General features: G+C 40.4%; 1 long non-coding RNA gene across 1 annotated transcript in view; it reads left to right on the top strand.

Moving 5' to 3' along the window:
• LOC118170852 overlaps positions 1-14,597 on the top strand; it is a 49,148-nt gene that overhangs the window by 19,995 nt on the left and 14,556 nt on the right. The window contains exon 3 of the long non-coding RNA XR_004752894.1: positions 6,683-6,825. This is a non-coding gene — a long non-coding RNA (uncharacterized LOC118170852). The remainder of the gene's footprint in view (positions 1-6,682; positions 6,826-14,597) is intronic.

The raw sequence follows: 14,597 nt of genomic DNA on the forward strand, positions 1-14,597 counted from the left end.
TGAATAGTGGCTATGTCACATTTGTCTTTTTTTTTTTTTTTTTTTTTTCAATTTAACATAAAATAGTTGAAAATAAACTGCTGACAGCTAAGCCCAACAACTACAAGGAAAAACAGAGTAATGGAGAAATTTCTAGGATGGAAGAACAACCTGAGTCACTTGAACATACGTGAGAGGTGTGTTCCAGTAAGGACATTGGCTTTCACATTGCTGTAAAGCAATTCCCTTTGCAGAGATCTAATTGTCTGAGGAACTGAGAGATTCTCCTTCCGTTGAGATTTGTGTTTTCTTTTTTTCCCCTTTATAATCATACACGAGCACAATCTTAACTGCATTCTGAATGTCTTCTAGAAAAGAAATTCACCGGTTACTAAGTTCTTCCTTTCCTTCTTCCAAGAGAAGCTCAGTTTTGTTATTTTGTCAGGTTGCATTAGAAGTGGAACAACCTTTCCCACTTGTCATGGAAATAGCAGCTGGGCTCTATTTTGTTCTAACTCCCTGACCTGTTCTCTTGTAACAGCTGCAGTGCAGGTCGTTTTGGGTTGCTATAGTGTTTGTAGTGTTTGTCCACCCTATTTTTCCCCTTACTCCATCTGTCTTTGATATGAAAGGTCTGGACATTCTGTCACCACAATCTAATTGAGTCAAGTTTGTAGCCCCCCACACTGTAAGCTTTTTTAAGTGTTGATTTAAAAAGAATTTTAATGGATGTTTCTGCTATCCTAGAAAGATGCATTTTCTCCACATCTTACAGTTGAATATGTGCATGAAGAAAAGTTGTAGAATTAAGCCATAAGAGATCCTTAGGCTATCAGCTGTTATTAATGTATCTGGAATCTAACAAAGGGCAATTTAGAGCTTATCATCACCTGATTTGTATGACACATTGAGCAGTCGTGTAGAACAAGTCCAACAGAAAACTGTCCTGTTAGAAAGGAGCCTTCTGTCAGGTGCCCTGAGGAACCGATAGGCCTTAATGGCCCTGACCAGCCTCACCTGATGCCTCCCATCACCTGCCTATTTATGATAATTTATTTAAGCTGCTGAGATATGAATTGACTGCCTAGCTTGACTGTGGACCTACCTTGTCACCACTAACATGCATGATGACTGGGGCTTGTGGTTGAATCTAGATGCCGTCTTCTGAGCTGCACTGCTCTCCTTGTTGGGTACTGTGGGACTGGCCCTGCTGTAACCCACCGCCCTGCCCCGCTGAGTCCTTCCATCCCCCCTCAGTTTGGACTCCTACCTTTATGTCTGTAGATCTAGTGTTTCCAATTACTTATCTAGTTGGTTTGCACATGAAAACATATTTACTAGAAATAAGGTCTTTTCCAACCTTAATGATTCTATGCTTTGTTATCAAGGTGCTGGAAGAGGTGTTAGTTCAGTTGGTGAAGGCATATTTGTGACAAAAAGAGTGAAAGCGGAATGCATGTAAATATTTTTAATAAGTACGCCGAAGTTTACTCAGCAACTTTCTGCTAGACTTCTGGGTTTTATTGAACAGGATGGGAACTAGCAAACTAACTCCATCTGAAACGGGCCATGAGAAGATACATTCCAGGAAATGCTGAAGGTCCTGGAGGACAATGAAGCAATTAAAAAGCTCGTGATTTATTTTTGTAGCTTCTGTAATCTGGTGACTGTTAGCAGTCCTAGATTTGCAGCTAAGATCAGAGGGAACCTTTAAAAAGTTGGCATAGGGAAAACGAAAGATTGAATAACTTGCCAGGGGCTGCCCCATGAGCCTCTCTGAGGGCTGATGGGAATGCAAAGATAAATGAGAATGACTTCAAGTGAAGCAAGCAAGCTCTCTTTGCCCATGGCTGAGGTGGAAGTAACTGGGTTGTATTAGACTTACTTCTGTTTTCAAGAAAAGTTTAAATTTTAGGAAAGGGTCAGTGCATAGAACATGAATAAACACTGGAACAAATGCAAGCATAATTTGACTTAAAGGCTTAGCTGAGTAGACTAACACAAAGCATCTCCATGTGTCAGGATAATTCCCCATGTGTGAGGGCTTTTCAGTGATCACTCTGTTATAATTGTTTGTCTTTATTTGCAGTGAGTGTTTACATGTATTCACCATTTCTCTTATCATTTTTTAATTGGTTCAGATTTTTGTGACAGAGGACTTTCTCAGGAGAAACTCATAATCTGTGAAAAGGCTGTAGACTTGCTTTCCTGATATCTATTTTTACACTGGATCACACAGGCTTTAGTCAGGAGCAATGTATGTATAGTTACCTATTTCTTGAGGCGCTGTTTTGATACTAGTTCTAGGTATGGTTGTAGTTAGAGCAATATATTCCTTTTTGAATTAAACTTTTAATTTTTCTTTAAATCCTTTTTTTTTTTTGTTGGCTTAAAGAACATTCTAATTTGATAAACCAATTCAGCCAGAACTGCCCTCAATGTAATAAATTTGTCTTAACTTTCTGAAATGTTATTTATGAATGCAGTCCTGTGCCTTGTCTATGCATGATGGAAAGAAGTGTGGGCTTCCATTGCTGCTTCATCTCTGTTCAGTACATGTTGTTCTTAACTGGCATTCTATGGTGTCTTAGCCTCCTACTGATCTTTGTGTATTGCATGATGCCTCTCCACCTTGTGCTATTGCAGTCACCTGTACACTGTATTTCCACAAATAAAATGGAAAAAAAAAAGATAATGATAAAATCCAGATTTTTTTGTTATTGCTCAGGCACCAGCTTTGTCTTTATGATTGACTCACCGGTTCTGTTTTTAGCATGACTGAAACAGTGGGATGTGAGGTTGGCCAAAGCAAATCCAAGGAGATACAGAGACTTCTGGATGTGTACTTGCAAAGGTGTAACTACCTCTGGAATTTCAAGGCAAGCCCAGTGCTACACACCAGCCCTGGCCATTGTTTCACCATCACAATAACAGGAGATTGAGACAGGTGGAGTTATCCTGCTGTGCCCTTCACCCCCCACCTGGATTTGTGAAACAAGCATCAAATAGCATTGGGGGCTTTTTTAAAAAACAAAACAAAACAAAAAACAAACAAACAAAAAACCAACAAAACAAACAAAAAAACCTGTGAGAAACGAAGTTGTGTTTTTGCAGTAGAGAATTATTTTTCTTTATTCCAAGGTAGCTGTGTAGTCATAACAAGGAGAAACGCTAAGTAGGGAAGTGGACAGGAGAAGGCCTCACTGTTCCAAAATAAGGCAGAAGCTTGAGAAAAAACAGGATGAGCAGTGTGGGAACAGTAAAACAAAGATCACAAGTTCTCAAAACATAAGAAAGGAGAAATTAAAGGGTTGAAAAAAAGAAAAATTGTACGTATATGGTATAGAGGAGTGTCGAGTAGCTTGTGAACCTGTAGTACTCAGCCAATGAGGAAACAGGGGAGGTGATCAGGCGTCGGGTATTAGGGAATAAAAGGTTATGAGCTGTTTACTAAAATGAGCTCCTGATTGACAGGATGCCCACCATTGCAATCATGAATAAAATAAGCCTCACAGAAGATCCTGTCTGAAGAAAATTGAGATTTTTCTCACAAAACTACTGCAAACCAGCAGTGGTTTATAGAGTTTCAGATCATCAAGATACATTGCTGGAGATGTGCAGTGGTTTGACCTTGTACTGCAGCCAAATGCCCCCAGAGATGCTCACTCACTACCCCTCCTTAACAGGACAAGGTTGACAAATTGCATGAAAAAACTTGTAGATGGAGATAAAGACCAGGAGATCACTTACCAGCTAACATTATGGGGAAAAGATGACTGAACTTAAGGAATATTAATTTATTGCCAGTTAAAATAGATTTGGATTTTGAGAAATAAAACAACACTCCTGTATGGTGTAGGGGGCAGAGTACTTGTGGTCAGTTGTTGTCCTCTCTGTCACCCGTTGTGCCTCACACTTTTTTCCCTTGTCCAACAAGGGGTCCTTTCCATGCGCTATCACCCCTCAGGGAGCATCACCCTGCCCTCGCATGGGGTCTACCATGGGCTGTGTTGTGGATGTCTCCTCTGCTGTGGTCCTCTCTGTGGGCTGCGTGGGGGTCTCTGCTCCAGTGGCTGGAGCACCTCCTCCCTTCCATCTCTGACCTTGCCGGTCACAGTGCTTTTTCCTCACACTTTTTTTCTTCCCTCATCACCATCAGTGCAGCATTTTCCCCCCCTCCTTTTTTTTTTTTTTTTTGAATATTTCCACAGAGGCACCCCCAGCTGGGTTGCTGGGCTCAGCTTTGCTCTGTGGTGGGCCCGCTGTGGAACCATCCAGAACCGGCCGTGCCCTCACAGAGGCTGCCCCTGCGGCACCCGCTGCCAGCACCTCGCTGCGGGCACCCGGTACAAGATTGCTGACAGAACTTGTCCCGGTGCTGGGGACTGGCACAGCCCTGACACCTGCTCCTCCTGTTGCAGCAGAACAGGCTGGCTGACTTGTGTGGATAGTGTTGGGGAGCCCCTGCTCCTCTGGTGGGTTGTCAGGCCTGTTAACCAGAGAAGCCATTTAATTACTCCCAGCTGCATCGTGCCAGTCAGCTAAGCTGCAGCTTTGACTTTTCTTTTACTGCCTAACTTCCTCCTCAATGTATCTCCTGGTCCTTTGCCAAGGAAGGCTCATGATGCTGGGATCAAGCATGGTTAGAAAGCAGTCTTATTATGGGTTGGGCCTGGCTGCTGGAGGTACAGATATTTGTCGGCCCTGCTATTCCAGGGGACTCTTCTCATGTAATCCATCCCTTGTCTTGAGCTCTAGCTGTCCATTTGGATTGCAGAAAGAAAATGTCTGAGTATCCAATGGCTGAGTCACACGGGGGGGTTGGGAGCTTGGGGAAATCCAGCTGTGGCCCATGACAAGAATTAGGACTGTAAGCAGATGCTGAGAGAGCGTTTTCAAAGTTACAGTAACCAAGGACACTCACTGAGGAAAATAGCTGATTTTAGTCACTTCTGGAGCTGAAGCTATGGTGTGTGTAAACATATATTTAATGCTTTATGAAGTTATGTAATGAAAATGTCAGCAGTGTTTCATGAAAGCATCAATAATATTTATTTTTCATAAAAACATTATGAAACTATTATATATATATTTTTTTCACACTTGGTACATGAGCTATTTTCTGTGAGGAAGAGCTTATGTGTTTATGAATTTATTGGACTTTTGACTTCAGATTTTATACTCTATTCACTTATTGTCACAATTCTATTAAATTTGCAAAGATGATGGAGATACAACCTTGTGAGTTAATGGGTGTTTTCCCATGTCATTTCATGAAATATTTCATTAAAAGCAACTTATTTCTGTGCACATTATTTAAATTATTAAAATTTAAATAATTAAAATTCTATTTGTTTAATATTTCACCAGAATTGTAAAAATGGTTAATGAACGTCTAGGATGGTATGGAGTATTTGGTAGCTCTCAAAATCTCAAATTTGGTAGCTCTCAAATCTCAATTTCCTTCTTTTACTTCAGGTTTGATAACTTCAGCCCCATCTTCGGAAAGTCAGAGTTTTGTAGGACTTGATTCAAACACTTGCACCTCTTAACGAGAAACAGTTGCACCTTTGCACCCTCCATTCGTGTGTGTATATGTGTACACACACAGAAACATGCTAAAGCTATTAGTATGTTTTCTGTAGTTTTGTTGACAGGAGTTGTTGCAATTTACGATCTTCAGTCTCTTGCTTGCGGCTGTTCAGGGCAGTCTGGCTATGAGATGGGTAGAAGGGAGGAGGGTCTTGTTAAGTGGGCCACAAGGACAGAACGGATTTGGTCTCAGTTATGTTAACAACAGTGATAATAGAGTAAGTACCTATTTTTGAAGGATTTATTGTTTCTTTTCTGGACAGGAAGCTGAAAAGATTTTTTTTAGATGTCCACAAACAAAACCAAAGATATAGAGAAGAAATTCAATTGGCAGAATATTTCCTGTGAGGTTCAGAAAGGCATAGCTATGTAGTCTAGAGCAAATGACAGGGCAGTTCTGCCAGATAATCTTACCATCATTATAAAACACTGTTCTGTAAAATTCCATTTTTTCTTTGGTAAATATGGTAAAATACAGTTTTGCCATAAATGTTTTGAATAGAAGGGGTTAACTGTTCTCACCCTCCAGCTCCTGCCACACTGAAACTCTCAGCTGTTGTGAATTCTCAAGTGAATGCAAATCAATACTATATCATGTTCTCCCAGTAGAATTTCTCTGGCCTCTTAATGTATTGTTTCACCTGAAAGCCCCTTGTTAAAAAGCTGGGATGAAGCGCTGTGGCCTGTGTTCTTTACTGTGGTAGGTGCAGTGCTATGAAATGCTCCACACAATGTGCGAGGAAACTTGCAGTCTCCAGAAAATGTACCCAAAATGTTTCCTGGAGTTCAGACTGGCTTTTGTTTCTCAGGGAACTGGAGTAGCAGTTGATCTCCCTTCTGTCAGTTCGAGTGTCTCTCCTCAGTGACCTATGTACCATGCATCTCAGCTGGGAGAGGTTTCTCTCTGTCTCTCTAATATTGACAAGTAGCTTCATTACTGCCAGAAGTCTATCTTGTTTTGATTTGTTTTTGGCTGTCTTGTAAGTGTCCTTCAGTTCTTTTATCTGCAGGGCCTCCTTTCTGTGACCCCTTTCAGCCACTCCATTAGCAGTAGCTTGGTATGTCCCCGTACTGATGTTTTTCTGAAAGGGTTCTATTTTTTATCCCACAGGGTAAGGAAAGCCACGTTATGGCCTGAATCCAGCTGAATATGAAGTGCTGCAGAGTTGTGATGTTGGCTTTGGATATGAGCAACTGGAAATGGATTTCTCTTGACTGTGTCAATGCAACTGTGGAGCAACAGTCAGCCTACAGGTACACACTGAAGCTGTACTTCAGATTCTACTGTGTAGTGGTAGAGGTGATTCTAGATCATTACAGCTAGCAGTCTACTATAATTTTATAAGCAGAAAACTTAAAATACTGTCTGAAGAGAATATTGTGGCTGATAATCTGCCTGAGTTGTGTTGAGAGGTAATTGAGTGAAATTAAATGGGGATGTATGCAAACGATATATTCCTGTCTTTAACCTCAGTAAACTCTTTGAATCATAGCTGAGTTGGCTGCGATACTAGAAAGTGACCCTTGTTTTCATGTATTTCTAGAGACAGGCACACATGCCAAGTGTGTATGACAATTCTTGGAAGAGGTGTATTGTCTTTTTGATGTGGTTTGGGCATATGCTGTTGTCACTGAAATAGTCTCAAGATTGATTGTGTTGGTGCTTGCATATGTTGTGAAGGAAGAAGGGCATGCTGCTATCTTCTGTTTCCCTTCTCAGAATATGAGGCCTGTTTGGGTTACTTGCACAAGAAGGAAGCATTATTTTTAGAAAAATATTGCTTGTGAAATGTTTAAAAATCTCTTTTCTGGAGCTTTCTGTAGGAGACTGACTTCTGTGTGAAGATGTTAAGAAACAATTTATAGTGCATTTTAAAAAATGTGACAATTAGTAGTGCCTCAAGCAGTTACAGGCAAGAACCAATAACAGCTTGTTTGTTTATTACAGAGTTAGTGGGTAGCTGCTCTAAACAGTGGGTTGACTGTTTCCAAGGCTGTAGGAATACCATATGCCAGAGGACTTGTGCTGCTTTGACAGTGTGCTTATTGACTTAGCTGTTCATTTCAACAGCCATTGTTGTCAATAAAATAACTTTGGCGGGGGGGGGGGGGGGTGGAAGATGACACGACTTCCCTGTTTCCAGCACCCATTTCATATCACAGTGCTCATTCAGGAATCACTGCTGATGTTTCCTATAACCTGCAAACATGTTTGCTAGACAGGCCATTTCTGTGACCCCAAAGCTAAGATTTTTCTCGTGGTGCAAAGCCGTAACTTTTAATTAAATGATAAAAGTAACTGAAGAGCATGGAAAGATATATAAGAGAATGCAAGTTGTGGAACAACTTGAGAACTTTTGCTGAATGTTTTCACAACTACTAAATAGGTCAAACAGAAATGGGGAGGAAATGGAAAGCAAAATGTGTCAGTACTCTGTTACTGGTGTCAAGAGGTCTCTCAATGGTTTGTCTGCTAATAGTCCTTCTCCAAATGTGCAAGTATGTCATCTGTTCAGTACAATAGTGCTGGCTGCCTATTCAGAACAGCACTGAGATACAATATTTCATTTTCATTATGCTGTGAATAGGAGACAAAAGCTTTTCATCGTGAGGGTTGTTACTTAGGGAATAGAGCTGTTCAAATTATTTTATGAATATTAATAAAGAATCTATTTTTAGTTAATGCACCACTTGCCAACCATCCCAGCTCTTGTAAATCCTCTTGTAGCATGCTGGTCACTACTGAACAGATTTTTAACAGCTAGCTTTTAGACTGTTTGTCTAGGAGTTCTCCACCTGGCTTCTTTTTTTTTTTTTTTTAATATTGGTAGTCATCTAAGAAGTACAGGATTGGGCTCCTAAATGTGGTTACTAGTGGAAACTTCTGCTTTTCAATGTTGTGGCTGTGTTGGTGGTGTCTTCCCTCCCCACCCTCAACGTTCACCATTTTGATGAAGTATTTTAGAGGTTTATTGTGTGGTGAAAAAGTTTCGCTATTGTGTGATTTCTGAGAAGGGCAATTTTTGGGGGTGGAGGTGGGGAAGGTTGGGTTAGCGCTGCTTAATCCTGCAGTAGTTTAGTAGCTTGGTATGCTAGTAGGCCAAATTACTTTGCAAATCACATGTAGCCTGTGAGCTGTAAACTGAGAAATTCTGGTCTAGACTATATCTATGAACATCTACAATGTGCCTAGATTCTCCCATGTAAAGGTTTCTATTGCCCCCATAGATCCAGTTTTCCCGTGCCTCACTCTTACTGCAGGGCAGATTTTTGCTTTCCTAAAGTGGAATTAATAATCTTTGCGGTAAATGAAATCGCTTGTTACCAGCCTGGTATTAGGCAGTTCCAAAACAGTTTGTCAGTGATCCGGTCAGTGGGCTTTGACAGTCTGTTTCCTTCCTTCAGCTGTGAGTGTGTGCATTTGTGCAGGTGCAGTTGCTTCCAGCTGCTGTGGGAAAGGTTACAAAGCAGTGGCTGTCCTTGGCTCAGGATGCGTGCACTCGAGCAGGCTGGGACTGGTGGGGCAGCTGTCTGTCGTTCCTGTGATATCATCTGATAAACTACAAGTCTGAGATGACAAGAAGTCTGAAAGTTTGAAGGTAGAGGTTTTAAAAGGCTTTGATAAGATGTCTGTAGTGGAGTATCTTATCTTGAAGCTAAGGAAATTGTAGAAAAGCTGACTGGCCTACTGGTTTATTCCTTCCCTTGTGCCCTAATGGGCAGGTTTTCTACACAACTGGATGTGAGAAGTAATTTGAGGGTGGCTGATACCTCCAGTATGTTGGCTTTCAGAAGTAAACCATTACATGCTATGCGTATTACAGGAAGGAACACTGGGAGAGAAATACTCGATTACAATTTAAACACAGCAATCATTTGTTATACTACTGTATATTTAATTCAGTGAGAAAATGACTGCATATTGAACCATACAGATCCAAGTGAGAAAATTATAATTTAAGAATTTTTTGAAATGAATGTCTGCTTACTTAATTACAGAGATGCTAGCTGAAGTTAAACCTGTTTTACCAGACAATTGTTCTGCTGTGGTGCTTTAACTAGCTGAGTTTCCTTGGTAAAGTGGCAGATATTTCATCATTAACAGTTGCAGGATATGGGAGCCCATGTATTTCTCATTCAAGAATTTTACCTATGTATGCCTTAAAATTCTTGCATGCATCCTTCAGTTTGGATTGTAGTTCAGTTCTTGCCACCTCTCAAGTCGAAGCCTCAGAACAAGTAGGTTAGAGCTGTCAGTGGGGTAGATGTTTTCTGTGAAATCTGAATTAGATTGTGAAAGTGATTATTACAGACTATGGCAGCTTTCTGAAGGGCTAAGATTCTTTTGCTTACACCTATGTCCCAAAAAGCAAAACAATAATGATCAGTTATATTTGCAGTGACTCTGCTGTGAGTTCCAAAGCATGCTGCACTGAGTAGTAGTAATATATTCTGCAAAAGTAACTGTACAAGCCTGGGATGATTTTGGTCATCCAAAATGATGCTACATGCATGTATTTAGGCAGCTGAATTTTCTTTTCAATGTTGATGAAGTCAGGAAAGCTTCCTAGAAGGTGGTAGAATTGTGTTGGTCCTATAAATAAATTAGGAGCTGTAGTTGGTAGGCACATAGGGTAGTAAATGTTTCCTATGGTATCTTCAAAGTTGTGACTTCTTTAGGAAAAAAGATTCCCCCATCTCTTAACAAAGGTTATGTTTTTCTCCTGCTTTCCTAAGAATTTCTGGAAACTTTGCTTGTCATATAATGGCTCATTTAGTACAGGTATTTAAATAAATAGTTGCCATGAGCAGTCTATAAAATAGAGTTTATGCTATTTCAGAAGGAAGGATTTTAGAAACAAAGCCTGTGGATGCACTCTGCAGGTCTGTTCAGTAAAAGTGCATATGTCCATCACTTGCCACTGCTGTGGAAGTGGGCAGTGTAACAGAACTGGTAAGCACCCTAGTAACGGGGCAATGCTCAGTTGTATGACGTTGTTAAGACTTTGATGCTGTAGCAGGTAACTAACACTTTAGGCAATAGTTTGGAAGTAGAATGGGACAGGATCAATCCTCAATTATAAGTGCTCGCTACATTTTAAATAGGTCTAAATGCCAACTGCACACTGAGAATGCTGTATTTTGTCACCTAGCTGCATTTTGAGTTCTTATTTTTCTTGTGTAGGTAACAAAGAGGAGTTTACAGGCTTAGCTGTTTAGAATACAGGTTATTCCTACTTGCCTTGTCGGGTTGGCAAAAACTTCTTATGAAGCAGATCTGACTTTGTAGCTTTTATTATTTTACTTCTTAAAAAGTATCAGAGCATTTGAGAAAAGTGTTTCTGCCTGTGGGTGGATCAAAAATCCTCTGGAAGAGGTTCTTAGTCACTCTCTAGGGTGTTGTAGATGAATTTCTGTAGAAGCTAGTAGGAAATAAGCATACAGATTTGTATAGAAATATAACTGAATTTTACAGAACTTGCCTACTGATGTCCAAGTTATGTTTAGATCTTCAGCCAGAGAAATTCTGCGCTTGTGTTGAGTTCAGCAAAACTATATAGATTTCTACCAAGAAAGAAATAAACTTTAGCAGCCTAATCTTTTCAGTACTACTTTTATTTATTTATTTATTTTTATTAAGAAAATCCCTACTAGATATTGGTTCTTGTGATTACTCAGCAGCGTGTTTTTTTTCTTCCATTGGAGCTTGGTCTCTGACATGCTTGTCAGAAGCTTCAGGATTGTTCCCAGGATGCTGCCTTCCTGGATTTGATAGATGCAATCCTTCCAAAAGAGAAAAAAGAACAAGCGTTGCTTCTGAGCATTTCCTTCTGCATCTCCAGCAGCCTGCCAGGTCAGTGACATCTCTTGTCCCCGGGGGACTGTACCTTACTGCCTTGCTGAGCAGTGCAATTCAGAGCTGTACCTGCGCTGAACATTGTGGGGCAGCAAGTCATATGCTCCCAGATTTTTTTTAACACCGTGAGCCTTCAGTTTAACAGGTAGGAGACATCCCTTCTGGCAGCTGCTGCTATGACGGATATAATTCATTATGTATGTTTTCATTTAACTTAGAGCTGCCATACACCAGGATTTTCATGGATACGCTTGCTTTTTCTCCCTGGGAAGGTTTTAAAGATGTCATGGCTTTGCTTAAAGTTTCTAGGTGTCTGGGGTCCTACCTGTTTGGATGCTTCCAGCATATACATGGTGTTAATGTTGGGATTTTCAATCCAGCAGCAGTTCTCAAGCACTGCTGAACTCAATATGCTGTGCTTGATAGCAATGTGCAGGAGGCCAGATGCATCAGTTAGGTGCCAGGTTTCCTATCAACACACCTTATGTCTGAGATGTCCAAGACAGAAAGCCTGTCAAATATTTGGGAGCAGGACTTTCCTGCAGGTAGAAAAAGCAGAGAAATTGTGACCATGATTTGAACAGCTCTCCATAAATCATTGCCAGTTTGGAAACCTCTGACATATCCTTGTAGTTTCGGGTATGTGAGTTTGTAACCCAAAGGATTATTTTATCTTGGCCTATAGCAATTCCAAATCCATTTTGTTAGAAATGCTTTAATGCTGCATATTTTTCAGCATTTGTTGTGATGTTTTTCCCAACTATATGCAATGTAGATTAGTTTTAATTGTATACTAAAAATGCAAGTGATGTTTTTCAAGTTAGCAACCCAGAAAAGAATGGGTAGGAAGGCTGGCTTTTTAGTCACTTCTTGAGTGGGTTTTGGTGTCTGATCAAATGTAGGTGTGTGTGTGACTAAGCTCCATAAGTACTGTCTAATGTCCTAGAAATATGTCTTAACTCAATATCCTTTGTGTTTTGAATTACTGAAACATCTGTTAAAGGGGCATAGTAGCCTTTGCTACAGGATTTTATTATGGAAATGGATCTCTTTCAGGAAGATATTATTGGGACTGTCTCTGGAATCAAAGTACTTTATTTTCTTGATTTAGACTCTCTTTCTTATAGAGTCTGGTCTCTACTCTTCCATCACATGTCTTTAAGCTGTTAATTACATTGACCTTTTGCTGGTCAGATGGCTAAATGGATTGCAGCAATCACACCCCCTTCTATATAGCTGTGTTTCATTATGTGGTTTTGTTATGTTCATAAAGCCATCAGATTTATGGTGCTTTACTCAAAGCAACCCACATTGTCATTCTAACAGAGGTCTGTTACCATTCTCATTAAAATATTATTAAGCCTTGAAGTGCTACTGATCTCATCAGAAAAGCCTATCTGCGTATCAGTCACTCCTTCCTTTCTAGTGTGCTTACAGCTGCTTTTGCCCGAGTGGATAGTTATTTTCATGACCAGGAAAATGGCTCTCCTTGTGACTAAGGGTAGCAAATGTTTATCAGTCCTTCTGTATAAGCTGAAGTTCGTGAATACCTCATGTTTCTGTTTCTCCTAATTTAATATTGTCATTGATAGCTCCCACTGCTTCAAAGGATTGGTCACCTGAATCTGCTTTAAATATTTATCTACTGTGCAGTAGCCTACGGATTGCTTTTCTTTCTACTGATACTGTTTTGTTCAGGGCATGAGTTTATTTAGAACATTTCAGAATTTTAGGATACTTCTCAAAGGGCTGCAAACTCTGCTGAGAGGTGCATCCTATGGACTTAAAGGGTTTTGAAGGCTAGGCTCACAGCTGGTTACTGTGAGTGCAGGTGACAGTGGAACAGCTCAAACCTTTCCTTTCTGCCATGAAGTTGTTCCTTTTGTAATTGACTGGGAGACAGTGAAGTTTAGTTTGAAAGTAATCTTGAAGTGGAAACATCAGTATCTTTGAAATGGTTTTCTGAAATCACATGTTTTGGAATAGTAAAGATGTACCTTTATTACAGATGCCAGGTTCTCAGTCCAGTTTGTGCTCTGTTGTAGCAGACTGAGGCTTTGACTACTTTTTTGTAGAGTTTGATGTGTGTTTAACCTCAGGCATCATTTCTGCCCTAGGCAGGGAAGCTTTCTCGAATGGTGGCTTCAGGTCAATGGGATTCAAAAACAATGCAGAAGATGCGAAATGCTGCAGGCTGTGCTCAAGTGACTGCTACAACTCTGCTGGGGTTCTCTGGGGCCAGAAGGCTGTAGAGGAACCTGACCTCAGTTGTAGCATGCAGAGCAGGACTGTACCAAGTGGTCAGCAAAGTAAGATTTCCATGCACCTCCGTCTACACAATGCCTGAGCTCTGGTGTTATTTCCAGGCATATCGAGGTCCCCCTGTAGGTGTTAAGCTGACTGAGGAAGGCCAGCACATTTGGGGCACAGGCACTCCATTTGCTAAAAATGTGTAGCACCGGTGGTCACATCATAGTTGCGGTGCATTGTGTATCTCCCTGTGAGAGCCTGGTGCGGATCGATGAACTCAGTGTTCATCTGCTTGTTGTGATTTAGGCTCCAGAGTCAAGACCTTTGCACCTGGAAGAGGCCAGTTTTTGCTGGCCCTGTTATTCCTGTTATACTCTACTCTTTCTTAGTATTATCCTTCTCTCTTTTTAGATAGCACTATGAACATATGTCTGAAGGAATTAGACATAGATACGTGCAAACGAACTCATTTCAGCACTTAATTTCTCGAGAGTAAATTATTAATTTCTGTAGCAGCAAAGTTTACAGGGTGTTCAATTTCTGTAGTCAACACAGGTTGCAGGATGTGAGATACTTTTGTTGCACTGGTCTCATGGTGCTCTGCTGATGAAGTGCATAAATCTGGCATAACCCCTTGATCTCAACAATACCACTGCTATAGAAAACAGTGCATCCTGAACTTACTGAGATGTTTCTAAGGTCATCTAGTGTCCTTTTATCTTCTTTTCCCTTTCATAGTTGAAATATTCATAAACCTGTACTGGGCTTGTGTCCCGCCGTGCTTTTCTATATACAAATACATTTCTATATTTTTTTTTGACAAGCAACAGTCTCTCATATTTAAAAGGATGTTCTTTGAATTTGATTGTGCAGTTTGTTGAAGTCCAAGGCTAAGAGAATGCAATTACAGAATCAGATT

Source organism: Oxyura jamaicensis, chromosome 8 (genome assembly GCF_011077185.1).
Source record: "Oxyura jamaicensis isolate SHBP4307 breed ruddy duck chromosome 8, BPBGC_Ojam_1.0, whole genome shotgun sequence".
NCBI lineage: Eukaryota > Metazoa > Chordata > Aves > Anseriformes > Anatidae > Oxyura > Oxyura jamaicensis.